At 39.8% G+C, this 17,455-nt stretch overlaps 1 long non-coding RNA gene across 2 annotated transcripts; it reads left to right on the top strand.

Annotated features, from left to right (window-relative positions):
- The first annotated feature begins 2,206 nt into the window (after positions 1 to 2,206).
- LOC118561377 lies at positions 2,207 to 6,465 on the top strand. Of its 2 annotated transcripts, none has more exons than XR_004930006.1 (4): positions 2,207 to 3,103; positions 4,673 to 4,709; positions 4,817 to 4,894; positions 5,863 to 6,465. It is a non-coding gene; the product is annotated as an uncharacterized LOC118561377 (long non-coding RNA). The 2 variants fall into 2 exon arrangements; XR_004930005.1 differs by having other exon boundaries at positions 2,209 to 3,103; positions 4,817 to 4,864.
- Positions 6,466 to 17,455: the final 10,990 nt, after the last annotated feature.

Raw genomic sequence — 17,455 nt, 5'->3', positions numbered from 1 at the left:
CAGAGCGACACTAACCCGAAACCTTCCCCATTCATTTCCTATGGAGCGGTTTTCAAAAATGACACCTGGAAATCCAAAACATCACATGTTTTCGCATCGTCGCTACTCCTAAACCGTTTCATGTACAGGCATGAGACTTTCACACATTCATGTCCCGACCCTTCTGGCGCTCACAAAAGAGAAATACTGTCGATAAATGTTACGGTTTTGCCGCAGGAACAATTTGTTCGGGAGTAGCGTTTTGGGAAAATGCTAAAACAGGATCAGACTTCAATCTCCCCAAATGAGACACTTTTCTACATCGTCGCTACTCCTAAACCGTTTTATGTACAGGCATGAGACTTTCACACATGAATGTCCAGACCCTTCTGGCACTCATAAAAAAGGAATTTTGTGGATAACTGTTACGGTTTTTCCGCAGGAACAATTTGTTCGGGAGTAGCAAATGTGCAAAATCCTTAAAACGCTTTGGAGCTTCATTCTTCCACATCATCCACTTTTTACATCGTTGCTGTGCTTACACCGATTTTTGTACAAACATAAAAATGAACTCCATAGTCCTCAAAAGCCTGCTGATACTCAGAGTGAAAGAATTATTTTGATATCTCTTATACTTTTTCAGCTAGAGCGATTTGTTCGGGAACCTTTTTAGAGGATTTCTGAAATTCGCTAAACATTGCCTTTATATCATAATTTTTATGCCTTTATTAAACTTTTTCCAGCAAAAACCGATAGCATGTCTTCTTCCCCTATCCGTTAAGAATTAAACGCTGAAAAAATTACGTCTCTACCATTTACGGAACAGGAGATATGGAGCATTGTTTGAGGCAAAGTTCTCCATTATAACCCAATAGGCAGCCTCTGACAGAAAGTCTCTGCACTTGGATAGACAGCCCGCTGCAGCTGTGTCAGTGAGTTTCCATGACGACGGAACTCTGAGGGCCAGAGGGAGAGGCTCTATTCGGATAGAATGGCAACTTTCAACACTCACTGCAGTTGCTGTGAGTAATGTAGCAATCTGAAATTCGCACAGTCACTTCCTCTTGACATTTTAAAATTTTCAAGTGACTGATTTTCAAGTCTGTATAATCTGACCCAATCTGTATAATCTGACCCAATCTGTATAATATGATTGAACTTGACTTTGTAAAGTGCCTTGAGATGACATGTTTCATGATTTGGCGCTATATAAATAAAATTGAATTGAATTGAATTGAATTGAACTTTCAGCGATATGTCACTTTTCTGGCCCATTTTGGATTTCACATGCTTTCCTATTGGGCTTTTCTTCCAACAGGACCTTCTCCTAATTGTTCAAATGGTTCAAATTCTTCAAATTTTTTTCAAATACTTCAAGTTCTTCAAATTTTTCAAATTCTTTCTAATTACTACTACTACTACAACAGATACTACTCCTACTACTACTGGAACTCCTTCTTCTCTTTCTCCCTTGCTCTGTTGCTCGCTCCTTCTTCTCCTCTCTCTCTCGCTCCTTCTCTTGCTCTCTCTTCTTCTCCTCCTCCTCTCTCTCTCGCTCCTTCTTCTCCTCTCGCTCTCTCGCTCGCTTCTACTTCTCCTCTCTCTCTCTCGCTCTCTCCTTCTCCTCATTTCTCTCTCTCTCTCTCGCTCTCTCCTTCTCCTCATTTCTCTCTCTCTCTCTCGCTCTCTCCTTCTCCTCATTTCTCTCTCTCTTTTGTTCCTTCTCCTCTGTCTCTTTTCTCGTCCTCTCTCTCTCGCTCCTTCTCCTGTCTCTCTCATTCTCTCGCTTGCTCCTTCTTCTCCTCTCTCTCCCTTGCTCTCTCCTTCTTCTCTCTCACCCTGCTCACTCCTTCTTCTCCTCTCTATCTCTCTCTCTCGCTTGCTCCTTCTTCTCCTTTCTCCCTCTCGCTCGCTCACTCGCTCCTTCTTTTCCTCTCTCTCTCTCTCTCTCTGGCTTGCTCCTTCTTCTCATCTCTCTTCTTCGCTCTGTCGCTCGCTTCTTGTCCTCCTCTCTTTCTCTCTCAATACAGAGTTTACAATGAGTCAGGAAACTTTTGGTGCTTTTCCCTTAGATTTGTATTCTTCTCCATGATCACAGAGTACTATAACCAGGTGATCCTGAACACAACCATATTAGTGGCTAACGGTTAGAATCTTGCTTACCGGAAGTAGCTCTAAGAAGGGCCTACAGAGTTCTGCTTTCCAAGGATTTTAATGCCAAGGAGAAATCTCCACAATAAAGCTGGGCAATGATGGATAAATAGTCTGAGTTATGAGCTGTCATGTATTTCTCTCTCTCTCTCTCTCTCTCTCTCTCTCTCTCTCTCTCTCTCTCTCTCTCTCTCTCTCTCCAGTCGGTCTTTAAATGGCTTTGAAATGAAAGTATGCACCCACACACACATAAGCCCATATGTTTTGCTATGTTTTTGACTACTTAGCTGAGCCTGTCATATACTTTATAGACATAAGTCTTGCTGTCTGTGGATAACAAATACATGCCCTTGTACCCTCAAACACACTCCTCCACTGTATAAGTATGCCTAACACTTTTTAAGCGCAGGTACAGAAACAGGAGCTGTCATGGCCTCTACGATGGGAAGTTTATCAAATTGGATTTAATGTGGTGGGGATCTGCGGAATTTATCATGCATCTTTTTTTTATACATTAAAAAGATTGAAAATACAACTGCATGTCATTTTTTCCCAGTCAAAGCATTTTCACATGGATCATCTGCACCGATCTTATTAATTTTTCCAAAGTAAAAAAAGCATTTGGAACAAGCGTCTTGGTGCGGTCTAACCCTTTTTTCTTTCATATGTTCCAAGATACGGAGAAAGGAACTGGGTTCATGAACAGTTAAGACTGTTGGAATTTACACAGAAACCAAAGAGTGACAAAGGATTTAAGAATTAATCTAACAATGTATGACTGTCAATGCTAACAGTTCCTTACTAACTTTATTAAACGAACAGCATTTTAAAGTTGTATATTTATTACTAATTATATATGCAGTCATTCTTGATCGAAGCGTAAATGTCCGAGTGTTCCCCGAACGCCTCTCAACGGTCTCTCCCGTCCCGTCTTTCCAGAGACGGAAGTTATTCTGTGCTGCTCGTTGGACTGGTAAGTTGGTTGAATGTCTTCCACAAAGACAAATATAATGAACCCCGTTAAACATTTTATGTTTAAATGAATACATAACTGATTTATGAGTACAACGGTGACATAAAAAGTGCAAATAGTTTTTTCATATCTCTGTAGGTGATATCTCAATTTGCTGATTCATAGGTAGCTACCGTTAGCTAGCCGTTAGCTAACCGTTAGCGCGCTGAGCATTGGGCTTTGAAACTAACTAGTTTAAACTAGTTTCTGAAAATGTTTCTTACTGTCAGACCAACAGCTTTTGTCCATTAATTTAATTTAGAACCATCTGTGCAGGTCTTATTGTCGAGTAACCAGCCGTCCCGGGTTGTTTTTGAACGTCCGCCTTAACCCCTAAACACGTAATCACTATATTATGCGGGGCTATTTAGTGCCGTGGGCCAGAATCTGTAGGGTGACTTTTCGTATGAACTGTCAGATGGCAACTTTCTTTCACTTGGATAAGTTGCTACACACAGCATTGATCTCAAAACACCAATGTTCCCACGTTTTCACTTGCACATTAATAAGTTTAAGCCGAAAGAAAAATCTAAACTGTAGCGCTCAGGTCCAATAGGTCACGTGATTCGGGTTGTGCTGCTCAGCCAATCAAATCGCTGTAGTGTCAGCTGTGTGAGTTCAACCACAGACATCATATACGTAGACGCGTCATAGGGCGCAGGTTCGCGCGTCACCGCCATATTGTATGTGGCAGAAAAAAAGTTGAGTTCTGTTATTGTGAACGTGGATCAGAGAAGATGCCTCATTACTGTGCTGCTGCATGGAAATGTATTGTGGATGATTTCAACCAGAATACATTTCCTTATATATATACATATATATACATATATATATATATATATATATATATATATATATATATATATATATATATATATATATATATATATAATGTGTGTGTATATATAATGTGTGTGTGTATGTGTTATGAATATAAGGATCAATTTGTTAAATCATAAAAACATGTCACATGTGAAACTTTAGGAACAGACTTTTTGGGGGAGTAATAAAGAGGTAAAATTAATAATATGAGAAAAAAAAGTCCTAGGTCAATAAAGTAAAAAAAAAACCACAAAAGTGATAATGTTATGAGAAAAATGTCATATTATAATTTACTGTGATATCACCAAGACCTGCTGTGCAGTTTAGGGTCAGAAAGAAGGGATTGACTTTTTTTTTTACAATGGTATAAATGCAAATGATTGAATAATAGTAATGTCAGTAATTCAGACCTTTATAGTGAGTAGAAACTAAGTAATTAAAATTTTGGTTGGTAGTGTAGTTACTTTGAATTTCAGTAGGCTGTAGACCACAGCAGTGGACTGTGACTGTGATATTTAGAGATAATGTGATGATATAAAGTTTAGGCATCAGCATATGTAACAGTTTCCTGCTGCAAAATGATTTATTGAATGTGTAAGATCAACTGTATGGTCACCATGTTGACCAATCACAACAAAGTCCTAGAGAGAAGAGGAATTGTGGGGTTTAATGGAGAACTCTACTATTTTTTTTTATTTCTTTTTACAGGCTAATCAGAAATCTTCATCAGCTCTTGCGTTGACTGGTGAGTGCTAGCGTTGTTGGTAACATGTTAACTTATATGGTGGAAACATTAGAGTCACAGAAGACCTGGATGACAATAAAATAAACACTCTTGTTTTCTTCCTTCAGGCTAAACTGACATCGTCACCATCGTGCGTTGACTAGGACCGAAATCTGGTACCTGGGAATCAATACTGTTGCTGAGTGGTATCTATTTTTGGTCATTTTTGGTAGTTTGGTGTGTTTATGTAGTAATATTTTTTTAAAATAAAATCTTAACATTTTTCAATTTAAAAAGATGTATTTCTCAATATATGAACTTGCTTGGATCTATATAATTAAATATTTGTGAATTTTATTACATTGCCTGAAACCACAGCCAGTGTTTCCCACAGCATTTTAAAAGACTGTGGTGGAAGGATCCATGATCCTCTGGGTTTTAGTGTGTGTGCACATTTTCAAGCCCCATGTATCTCTTTACAGAATTTTGTTTGCTGTATACAAACATACGCTGGTAAATAAGAACTTGTAAAGATCAGAAATATTTCCAATTTAATCTAGAAAAATGAAACAAAGTCATTCACTCATTATATTTCTAAAATAATTTACTGAACAAACAAACACACGTCATATGAGACTGTAGTGGGTCCATACAAGACTGGTGGGCAACAGCAGTCTTGTTAATTAATGGAAAACACTGCCTTAGCACATAAAACAAATTTTTACCAAACAATTTATCAGAGGAACAATGTGAACGAGGTGAATTGAGGATCGAAGCTGTGTGTGAATTAAATTCATGGTTTTCAGCCTGTTTGTTCTGAATCCGCTTGAATCTCCACTATTAAAAATGTTCCATGAGAACACAGCAAGCAGCAAGTTCACACCAGCCATAGTTTATATTTTGTTCCTAAAATGTAGTACCTAAACACCTGTTCATAATTTGGACCATTGAAAAGAAATTGAGCTAAAGCTCACTGAGAATGTTTGATGTTTTGATCTCTCCCTCCTTCTCTACTCTCTCCTTTCTCTCTTTTTCCCTCGTTCTCCTCCATTCTTTCTCTCCTTCTTTCTCCTTTCTCTTTCTTTCTGTCTGTTCTCCGTTTGGTCCTTCTGCTCCTCTCTTCTTCCTTGTTTGATCATCACAAGTGTCTGACGGATGTCTCTTTGTCTTGCAGGTGTCCTCCGGACCAGTCTCCTCTCACCACTATTGGACATTTTGTTTCCAGCTGTGTTTACCTTCCTTTTCCTGTTCCAACTCATCTGGAACGCCATTCCCTGTGCATAATCCTATCTTTCTATTTGTAAAAGTGTTTCCATAACCAGTTATCCCAATAGGTGTTCTGGTTTTCCTTAATTCAGAAACCTGGTCTACAGGTGACCAGAGTTTCCTTTCTTTTTACAAACCTGGTATTTGCTTTGTTTAAACCAGTGTTTACTGTCTCTCTTCTGACCTTTGTTTCCAGCTGACCTTATTTCAGCAATTTGGCCTTATCAGAACTCAACTTTTTGGCACAACTTTTTGGCACAACTATTTTCAGAACTCAACTTTTTGGCACAACTATTATCAGAACTCTGGTCTCTTTGAGGCACCCTGTTTCTTGGCAAAAAAAAAAATTATCAAGTGAAAAGTGCTTGATTGGGGTTTTCTGGCTACCCTGCATCTTTATTGATTGATCGAGACCTGAGAGAAGTGCTGCATCTGGTCCTGAGCTGCTGTCCTGTGGATTTACCAAAGGTTTGTTGTTGCTGTTGAAATAAAACATCTGTAAAAAAGAAAAGTTTCTGTTTGCTTCCGGACCTGATGAGAATCTAGCTACCAGAGACAGCTGTCATCTTACTGTGGCTGCTACGCTCTTGATCTAAATCAGATCAATTGACAGGGTGAAATATTTCTCTGTGCTTGTAGAAGTCAAAGTAAATCTAAGCCCATCTACTGGTTATAAATCAGGTTGACTGATTATTGTCCTAGTTTTATTATAATATATTTCTGAGGAATACGTTCTTTAAATCTTAATTATTTAAAGAATTGTAATATACAGAATTTTGACTTTCTGGCAGCTGTAAAAAAGAGTTGCATATTGAGGTTATAGTTTTATTTTTGAACAACCGAAAAGTTAAAAAAAAGCCAGAGTTAACAGAAGTAACATCATTTTGGTGAAATTTGACTTAACTAAACTATTTTGAATCGATTTTTTTTAGTTTACTGAAAAAGTGAACATCTAAAGTATCTTTTCAAATAAAAGACGTGCTAATTGATTTTGTAGACTAATTTTCTAAGCTAATAGGAAAGAATATTGTCCACAAAAGAATTGTGTCCTTTTGAGTGGTACAGTTCACACAATATTTTGTGCTTCATGTAAGTTACAAAAGTTAATTTTGAAGTGATCTTCGTATTTGACAGAAATACATAACCGTTTTGAATAGAATTTTCTTTTAGTACTTAGGGCCAGTTGAAGCTGTTTTCTTGTAAAATCTATAACTAAGACGAGATTGTCAGCTTGTAGGTTTTTCTATTGTTTTAGAGCGGAGTGTATACATTGGGTAACTGAGTAATCGATAGATATTGGTAAAACATTGATATTGCATTTAAAAAATATCTGAGGATTGTAAAAATCTTCAGTGAATTTGTGTATTTCTAAGCTTAGAAGTTCAAAATCAGCCAAAATGCCAAGAAAGAATCAGCGTTCTCAGTCCCAGAAACTCAGATGGCAGAAAAAGAGTGTGAGTGAACAACAAGAAGGTTTCGGTTCTCAGAACAACAACCTGGTATCTCCGAAGGTTTATCCTCAATGTGTGCAGACAGAACCTCCTAGAGATGATATGTGTGCTAATGGTAAGCAGATAAACAGCGGTTTATCCAGCGGTGCGGGACTTTCTGATGCTAACAATGTCATGAAATATTTCCAGAATGATGCAGAGCAGCAGGTAAAGCAAAATGATCCACAGGTTTCTTACGCTGACCTGGTGAAAGGAGCACGTAATGCAGCTGGGCCATCTCATCAACACAGAGTAAATGTGGAACCTCAGCCATCAGTGACACATGTCTGTGCCTCACGCAGTCAGAATTCGTTAAAATATGGAAAGTCCAGGAACCGTCAGTGTGTGACCAACAGTTTGGTGTTTCTGGCATTTCTTCATGAGAATGAAAGGATCAGCAGACCAGAGCTTGATCTCGTCCTGGATAAAGGTGATGTGATGTACAGGCAGGCCAGAGAAAGGTTTCCTCTCAGCATTCATCTGGCTACTGATGAACTCCCAGGTGAAGTGACTGCACGCAGGTCAAAGTATCACGTGGATCTGACTCATATGTCTGTGTATGGATCATTTGGAGGAGGAGACAATCTTCCCAGCCTGGAAGAAGGACTTAGCAACTTGTCATCAGGTATACAGTATGGGCTGTTGATCATGGCAGGATTATGTATCGCTGTTTTCAGATGCAGATCTGGCCACTACGGATATTTTGATCCACACGCTAGGGACAAAAATGGAATGCCAATGTCATCCAGTCTGCCCTTAGGTACTGCTGTGATGCTGAAATTCACCCACCTGACAGACCTGATTCACAGAATAAAGTTGTGCAACACAATGTTTAACGTACAGCCATCTTTTCACTATGAACTCAAGCCCCTGTCATTTTACAGTGAAAACACATCCAACCAGAGAAATGCTGTTTCAGAGACAGACAACAGACACACAGCTATGGAAACACCTCCTCTGTCAGATGAAGCTGTTCCTGAGTCGCATGCACAGGGATCCTTTGATCAACCTGAGAACATCTTAACAGAAATATCAAATGACACAGATGCTCAACAACCTCTTGGAACAACATTGTCCTCACAACCCAATGTTTCTCATGATGGACCAACTGAATCTGATCCATTAGTGAACTCTAGACCTTTTCATGTGTCTTCCAACATTCTTCCTAATGATACGTTGAAGGAAATCTCACGTAAAGTCAGTAAGCAGGATAGGAGAAAAATTAAAAGAAGAATGACAGCAGAGAAAAAAACTCAGAAGAGAAAAGATAATCAAAAAAGGAAAGAAAGGGAAATGTATGCCTCTTGTGAAACATATGGGGAAAAGAAAAGATCACACATAAGAATGTCATATCAGAATGCAGAATTCAGAGAAAAACAAAAATCCTACATCAGGAACTCTTACAGAGAGAAAGAAGGATTCAGAGAAAAACAAAAATCTTACATCAGGGACTCTTACAGAGAGAAAGAAGGATTCAGAGAAAAACAAAAATCTTACATCAGGGACTCTTACAGAGAGAAAGAAGGATTCAGAGAAAAACAAAAATCCTACATCAGGGACTCTTACAGAGAGAAAGAAGGATTCAGAGAAAAACAAAAATCCTACATCAGGAACTCTTACAGAGAGAAAGAAGGATTCAGAGAAAAACAAAAATCCTACATCAGGAACTCTTACAGAGAGAAAGAAGGATTCAGAGAAAAACAAAAATCCTACATCAGGAACTCTTACAGAGAGAAAGAAGGATTCAGAGAAAAACAAAAATCCTACATCAGGAACTCTTACAGAGAAAATGAAAGATTTGCACTAAGACAAAAGATGTATGTAATAAGTCGTTACAGAGAAAATGAAAGATTTGCACTAAGACAAAAAAATTACACATTAAATCGGTACAGACAAAGTGAAAACGTTCGACAAAGACAGCGAAGTTATAATACTCAGCGTTATGCAAATACAGAATGCAGGCTTAAACACAGACAACTGATGAAAGAACTGATGCGAAAGAGATACAACAACGATCTCGCATTCAGGATGATGCAAAAAAGGAGATGTGCTGCAAACATCAAGAGGAAATACAGACAGATGAACAGACACACTCGGAGTGAAACATCTCACAGACAAAGACAGATTGTAGAACATGAGACAGCTGAGGACAGACTGATCAATGAAGCCATTTCACTTTTCAGATCAAATATAAAGGCTGGCCCCACTTATGTCTGCACTGTGTGTCATAAGGCCTCATTTCCCAACCAAGTAAAACTCTGTACAAGGTCAAACTATACAAAAACACCAGTTTTGGTTGAAAAGTGTTTGACAGGAAAATATCTTCATGTCTGTAATGAAAGCTGCAGAAACGAACAATGCACAGTTCCTGATGAGAGAAGGAAAGAGTGGATTTGTCACACCTGCCATAATCACCTAAAAAAAGGACGTATGCCAAGCCTAGCAGCAGCAAACAAACTGGAGCTGGCAGAAATTCCCAGTGAACTGTCAGATCTGAATATAATGGAAAGACATCTGATTGCTAAGTGTATTCCATTTGCAAAGATCATTCCTCTTCCAAAAGGCAGACAAAGACTGATAAGGGGAAATGTTGTATGTGTACCATCAGAAGTCCAAGAAACAGTAAATGCATTACCCAGACTGAGAAATGAGTCTCAGGTCATGAGAGTGAAACTGAAACGACGTTTGTCCTACAGAGGTCACCAACTTTTTCAGACAGTAACCTGGCCCAAACTAGTTTCTGCATTACTGAAACTGAAGCAGATTCATCCAGAGTATAAGGATATAACTATCAGAGATGAAGCTGAGCTATGTGACCCCACACTTCCTGATGAGGAGGATGATGATGATAATGATGATGATGATGATGATGATCTTAGTGATGTAAGCATGGAGGAGGATGACTACGATGAAGATGATCTGATGGAAATCGACATTTGTGAGAGAAATGCTCTGTATGAAAATGAGCTTGAACACGATGAGGACAATGACTGTGAGATACCACAGCAACAAATAAATGATGGAGAAGAAGGTGATCTGCCAAATGGAGGCTTTGCTTTAGAGTCCTGCCTTCAGCCTCTAGACATATCAGAAGAGATTCTCTGTTTCTCTGAAAACACTTATTGTGTTGCTCCTGCTGAAAGAAATAATCCTGTCAGCTTTTTCAAGACCCCAAATTTGGAATCGATGTCATTCCCTGTACAGTTTCCTACGGGAGAGAATACTTTGGACAAACAGAGACTAATTCAAGTAACACCGTGTGGCTATTTCAAGTCTCGGCTTTTTCATGTCGATGATCGCTTTGCCAGAGACCCAAACTACTTGTTCTTTGCACAGTTTGTGACAGAGATACATTTGGCTCACAACAGCATGACCATACAGCTAAGGAAAGGAAAGACTATGACCAAAGATGGACGCAGAATAACTTCAGGCATGTTACAGGACAAACAAGAGGTTGAACGACTGGTGAGAAATAAAGATGCGGTCAGATTCATGCAACCACTCAGAGGCACTCCAGCATACTGGGAAAAAACCACAAAAGATCTGTTTGCCCAAATTAGACAGCTGGGGAATCCTACATTCTTCTGTACCTTTTCTGCTGCTGAATTCAGATGGCCTGAAGTTATTAAAGCAATAAAGAGACAACAAGGTGAAGACGTTGACACTGAAGCTCTTGATTGGGCAGCAAAATGTGAAATTCTGAGATCCAACCCTGTCACCTGCATGCGATTGTTTGACAAGCGTGTTGAGGCACTGTTCAGAGATTTGCTGCTGTCAGATGCTCAGCCTTTGGGGAGAGTGATTGACTATTTCTACAGAGTTGAGTTTCAGCACAGAGGAAGTCCTCACATCCATTGTCTGATTTGGACTGAGAATAGCCCTCAGCTAGATGAATCTGATGATCAAACTGTGTGTGATTTTGTTGATAAATACATCTCAGCACAACTTCCTGACCCAGAAACCGAACCTGAGCTGTTCCAGAAAGTCACAGAAGTTCAGAAGCACAGTAAGAACCACACTAGGTCTTGTTTCAAGAGTGTGAACTCTGGTTGTCGGTTTGGTTTTCCAAAGCCCCCCTGCAGAAGAACAATGATCAGCAGACCCGATGAGAAAAATGACACTGAAAGTGCAAAGATCAAACTAAGACCTCTGATGCAGCTGCTGAATGAACCTGAAGTTGCTTCCATGACTTTAGAGCAGATACTTTCTCAATGTGACTTGACACTGGCAGAGTATGAAAGTTGCCTTAGGACTATGAACAAAAAGACTGCAATCTACCTGAAGCGTGATCCAAACGCCTGCTGGATTAACGCCTACAGTCCACACCTGCTTAAAGCATGGGATAGTAACATCGATGTGTCTTTCATACTCAACGCTTACTCCTGTATACAGTATCTGACCAAATACATCACTAAAAAGGAAAGTGGTCTGTCAGAGTACCTGAAAACAGTCATTGATAATTCCAACATGGACGGAGTCAATGAGAGTGATGAGATGAGAGCTGTCATGCAGGCCTACTCAAAAAAGAGAGAGATCAGCGCTCAGGAGTGTGTGACTCGTGCATGTGGAATAAAAATGAAAAAGTGTTCTCGCAGTGTTGTGTTCATACCGACTGATGACAATCCTGTGAGAATGAGTCGTCCCATGTCATTCTTGGAGGACATTCCATCAGATTCTTCTAATATCTGGATGACCGGCTTGGCTGACAAATACAAAGCCAGACCAGAGATACCAGAGTATGAAGAGATGTGCTTGGCTGATTTTGCTGCCACCTGCAGGTTTGTCAGTTCAGAAAAGGTGAACAGCGATGGTGTTTTACCACTTCTTAATGAGCTTGGATTTGTACAAAGAAGGAAAAATGATAAGCCCTCTGTTATTAGATATTATCACTGTTCAAAGGAGAAACATCCCGAGCAGTATTATGCCAGATTACTGAGACTGTACCTCCCTTACCGATCTGAGTATGAAATCCGAAGTGCTAATCTGCCAACCTACGAGTCTTTTTACAACTCTGGCTATGTCCAACTACCAGGTTCAAACCGTGCTGAGAGAGTGAAGAATGTGGTCAAAAGAAACAGAGACAAATATGAAAAACACACTGAGGACATTGAGAATGCGCTTGAAGAGTTTGAGGAGAGCAGAGACCATGTGATGGATGAATGGTGTAATCTTGCTCCTGAATCTGAAGTTGTCAGGTTGCAGTGTGATAATGATCTTCAAGCAATTGAGCCAGACAATGAACAGGAAAATGTGCCCGACTATTCTCCTGAGTCTGCTGCTGCCACGGAAATGAGAGCCATAAGAGAACCTCCAGCAATGGATCCTGCTGTGCTGAGACAAATGTATCAGAACCTGAACCAGAAGCAGGCTTGTGTGTTCTATGCTGTCAGAGACTGGTGCATTAAACTTGTGTGTGGTCTGAATCCAGAACCGTTTTTCCTTTATGTTAATGGTGGTGCTGGAACAGGAAAGTCACACCTGATCAAATGCATATATTCAGAGGCACGTAAAATACTGAGTAAACTGCAACTCTTCTCTGAGGAGATGGACATATCAATTCCAACAGTTCTTCTCACTGCTTTTACTGGAACTGCAGCGTTCAATATCTGTGGAACGACTCTTCACTCCTTACTGAAGCTTCCACGCAGTCTGAAACCCCCAATCCAGGGACTTGGTAACCAGCTGGATGAACTCAGGTCAGAACTTTTCAATGCTCAAATCATCATTATCGATGAGATCTCAATGGTTTCAAAGCCACTCTTTGCTTATGTGGATGCTCGACTTAAACAGATCAAAGGTAATCAGAGACCGTTTGGTGGTTTGTCAGTTTTGGTCGTTGGGGATTTTTATCAGTTACCTCCGGTAAGACAATCTAAAAGTCTATGCGTACATGATCCAGCTGACATTGACCTATGGCAGCAACATTTTCAGATGATCACTCTGACTGAGATCATGAGACAGAAAGACGATGTTGCCTTTGCGGAGATGCTAAACCGGATTCGGGAGAAAGAAAAGGCTGATGAACTGTCTCAGGCTGACAGAGACCTGTTGTCACAGACAATTACTGAACCAGCTTCTTGCCCCATGGATGTTCTGCACATTTTTCCTACTAACAAGCAGGTCGATGAACACAACTCAGCTACACTGGCTTTATTCCATTCTAACATTCTCACTATTGATGCAGATGACTTCCAGAAAGATCAACGAACAGGAAGAATGGGAAGAAAAGAGAGACCTTGTAAGGGAGGTAGAAATGATTTAGCAGACACTCTAAAACTTGCTGAAGGAGCTCGTGTCATGCTCACCAGAAACATTGACGTACAAAATGGTCTGGTTAATGGTGCCTTTGCTACTCTAACAACGGTTGTTACTTCAGAGGATGGTCAACAAATCACTAAGCTGGGCCTGACAATGGATCATCAGACAGGTGTCACCAGAAACCAAAGTGGACCTCAAGAATCTGCCAATCTGGTTTACATTGAGAGAGTAGAGGAGAATCTGAAGCAGAACGGAGTGGTACGTAGACAGTTTCCTGTAAAGCTGGCCTTTGCATGCACAGTACATAAAACCCAGGGCCTCACAACAAATGCAGCTGTGGTGTCGCTCAAAAAAATCTTTGAACCGGGGATGGCATATGTAGCTCTCAGCAGGGTGACGTCTCTCAGTGGTTTATATCTACAGGATTTGGATGAAAAGAAAATCTTTGCCAATCCTGAAGTCACTGCAGCACTTCAGACCATGAGACAAGCCAGTATGGATCACATGATGCCTCTTCTTCAGGTTGGGGAAGTAGTAAACAGGCCTGACACCGTGACACTTGTTCATCACAACACAGAGGGGCTGCCATCTCATATCGATGACATCCAGAAACACCATGAACTGTGCCTGGCAGACGTGTTATGTTTGACTGAAACTCATTTGAAAGGCTCTTTTGTTGCAGACAATCTTCATCTGGACGGCTTCAACATGTTCAAACGCAACAGACATACATCCTATACCAACTTTCCACAGATGGGCAGCAAAGGTGGTGGTGGAGTTGCTGTTTATGTGAGAAACCACATTCAGGTGTGTGAAAGACAGTACCTACACAATGTGACTGATCTGGAGTTTGTGGCTTTGAGGGTTGAGGCTCCATTCAGGGCAGTGATTGTAGCTGTGTACAGACCTCCTGACTACAATATGAGACCCTTCCTGGAAAATCTGGTGAGTCTTTTAGATGCACTGGACGTGTTAAACTGTCATCCTGTCATTGTGTGTGGAGATTTCAATGAAAATCAGATCCTCAGGTCATCAAAGCCAATTCTGGAGCTGTTTCTGTCACGGGGATATGTACAGCTGATCACTTCTCCCACCACAGACAAGAACACACTACTTGATGTCATTTTCATTTCTCAGCCACAGCGATGTCTTCATTCGGGTGTCATGAGAACCTACTACAGCTACCACAATCCAGTGTTTTGTGTTCTATCTACCACTGAAACATGAAGAAGATGGTGAGTCTAAAAATGTATGAACAATCGAAGAATTTTTTATTTAAAATGTTTTAAAGAAGTGTTTTATCCTGAAATATAATTAACTGTAATATGCTTTCAAATTGTATCTATATGCAGAGAATAATGAAAAGTATGACAGGGTTACTGTTGACTAAGTTTATGGCTGACAGCCAAGGTCTATGACTTTGTTTTAATTTATTTAATATTTAACTAAAGATAGAAAACACTGTGAGAATAATATGGAGTATAAATGTCATTGAAGAAACAATTTAGTTGTTACACCATTTAATTAAATTTGGGTTTTTCAGAATATCGATTTAACCAGATATTGTACATAAGATGACATTGAGATTTAATGACAATTTTGGTAGATGTTTAGATTTTTCCAGATATTGAAGTTTTGCCCATGAAAACATATAGTGATAACAAATAAAGTCATATTTTAATATCCCACATTATGGCCTGTGCATTTATCTGGGTGGGTTGGGTCAGGGTTGATAAATGCACAGGCCATGGGTCTCTTAGCAGTTCTTTAAAAGCTACTTTATTTAGCAGGACTCTGAAAAACATCTGAAAGCCTGAGTTCTGTGTTTCACACAGAGCAGAGGCTTTCCGATATCCCAAGACATACCAGCTGATATCCCACTGATTTGGGGGACAAGTAGGTTGGGGTGGGGTGGGTGGTCAAACATCTATAACTGTACTATAACTGTTTAGATGTTTAGATGTGTTTCCTTCAGATAGGATGCATGTTCTCCTGTATCCTCCATCCCAACATCCCCCTCCACAACTCTACACTTCAACATCATCTCCATGAACAGCACGGACCACAACAGTATGGAGGAATCTCCCACTTCCTGCCATCCCAGACTTTCTTAAACATAGAAGATAAAATATTTCCTTTTAGTCCTGAACCCACCACCTAACTTTGAAAAAAGCCTTATAAGCCGGTTGTCACATGGAGCTGACTACTGTTGGATCACACAGAGGCATGTCATCCTGCTGCCACTGTGCGGGGTTCTTCTCTTCTCATGACAAGGTGCAATAGAGGTCTTCCCTGTGTAAAAACAAACGCTCACTGACTTTCTCTAGGTATGCTGTGTTTATTCATTATAGTACTTTTCATATTACAGGTCACATCCTATGTCATAGTTCTGCCTTCCTCTTCAGTGAGTCCTTAATGGTGACACCTTCTCAGCTAAAGAGGAACATATCAATATCTGCATGTTAAACTTCACCCACAGATGGTTGGTGCTGTGCGGCAAAGTTGAAGGTAAATACTTATCATGCATAATGTCACATTTTTCCAAAAGAAAACGTCATTACAATGCTTGCTTTTTCAGGACCAAGTCTCACTTCCTCTCTGCATGCCATCATCTTCGATCTCCAGCTGAGATAAACTGCTGCATAGTTTTTGGCGGGTGATCAGATGTTGCTCTTGACAAGTAGCAGCCATGTTTGTCCATCTGACTTCCTGTCCTGTGTGCAGCAGCAGGCCATCATACTGGGCATCTGGAATAAAAATACTCCTGCTTTTCTCCGGCTGTTCTGCAACAGCAAAGGTCACAAGGTGGGAACGATTACATCTTCACAGCAACCTATTGTTCCTCAACTCTTTAGTTACCATTTCCAAAATTCATTCAACAACAACCATACAAATGTGAACTGTGGACATTATGGAGGACGTGGAGTGATTGCACTTTTCTTTTATCCTGCCCATCTCTGTAAATGGACAACTTTCTGGCATGTTTCAGAACAATGCATCAATATTTATCAAGTTTCCTCAAATTTTAAGGTGTTAAGTTAGTCCTTACATAAGACAGATCTAAATGTAAGCGTAAACAGGATTTTCTTAGTCATAGTTATGCTGGGAATAAGACAGGACTCACATCTGTGTGTTAATTGTGATCTGGAGCATTCCTGACTTACTGGAATGTCTAATTCTTGGTCATCTGTTAAAATAGTTGACCTTGGTCATATTAAAAAAAACATTAGTTTATAAATTCTTTATTATAATATTTGCAAGAAAAATAGCTTATAAAAATATATCAATCGTAATCCTGTAAATAAAATACCACAACATTTTTCAAGTGTTACACACAATTGTGTGAATCCTGTCTCATCGTGGGATATCAGCTGGTAAGTTGGTATGGAAAAAGGTTTTCCACATCTGTGCAAATAGAACAGGCTAATATAAAACCCACAGTAAAGGGGCGACAGTGGCACTCCAAGCGTCTCAGTCGTTGGGTCCTTGAGCAAGACCCTTAGCTCCAGATTTCTCCCTGGGTCCAAAATTACCCATTGTAATGAGAAAGCCATACAGGCCACATGTAACTATGTGAAATCCTGTGTTTGTATTTTTGCACAAAGATGAACTGAATATTTGTAAAACACCTTAAAAACATGATGAATTTACAGGATCAGCATGAATTTTTGCGTGACTAGCCCTGAAGTAGGCACATGAAAAATGAATATTATAGCCCTGGCCTAAGCACCATGTGAAAAGCCTTTGAAATTT

Source organism: Fundulus heteroclitus, unplaced genomic scaffold, assembly GCF_011125445.2.
Source record: "Fundulus heteroclitus isolate FHET01 unplaced genomic scaffold, MU-UCD_Fhet_4.1 scaffold_62, whole genome shotgun sequence".
Taxonomy (NCBI): Eukaryota; Metazoa; Chordata; class Actinopteri; order Cyprinodontiformes; family Fundulidae; genus Fundulus; species Fundulus heteroclitus.
The sequence above is the reverse complement of the archived record's forward strand: the minus strand, read 5'-3'. Positions and strand labels throughout refer to the sequence as shown.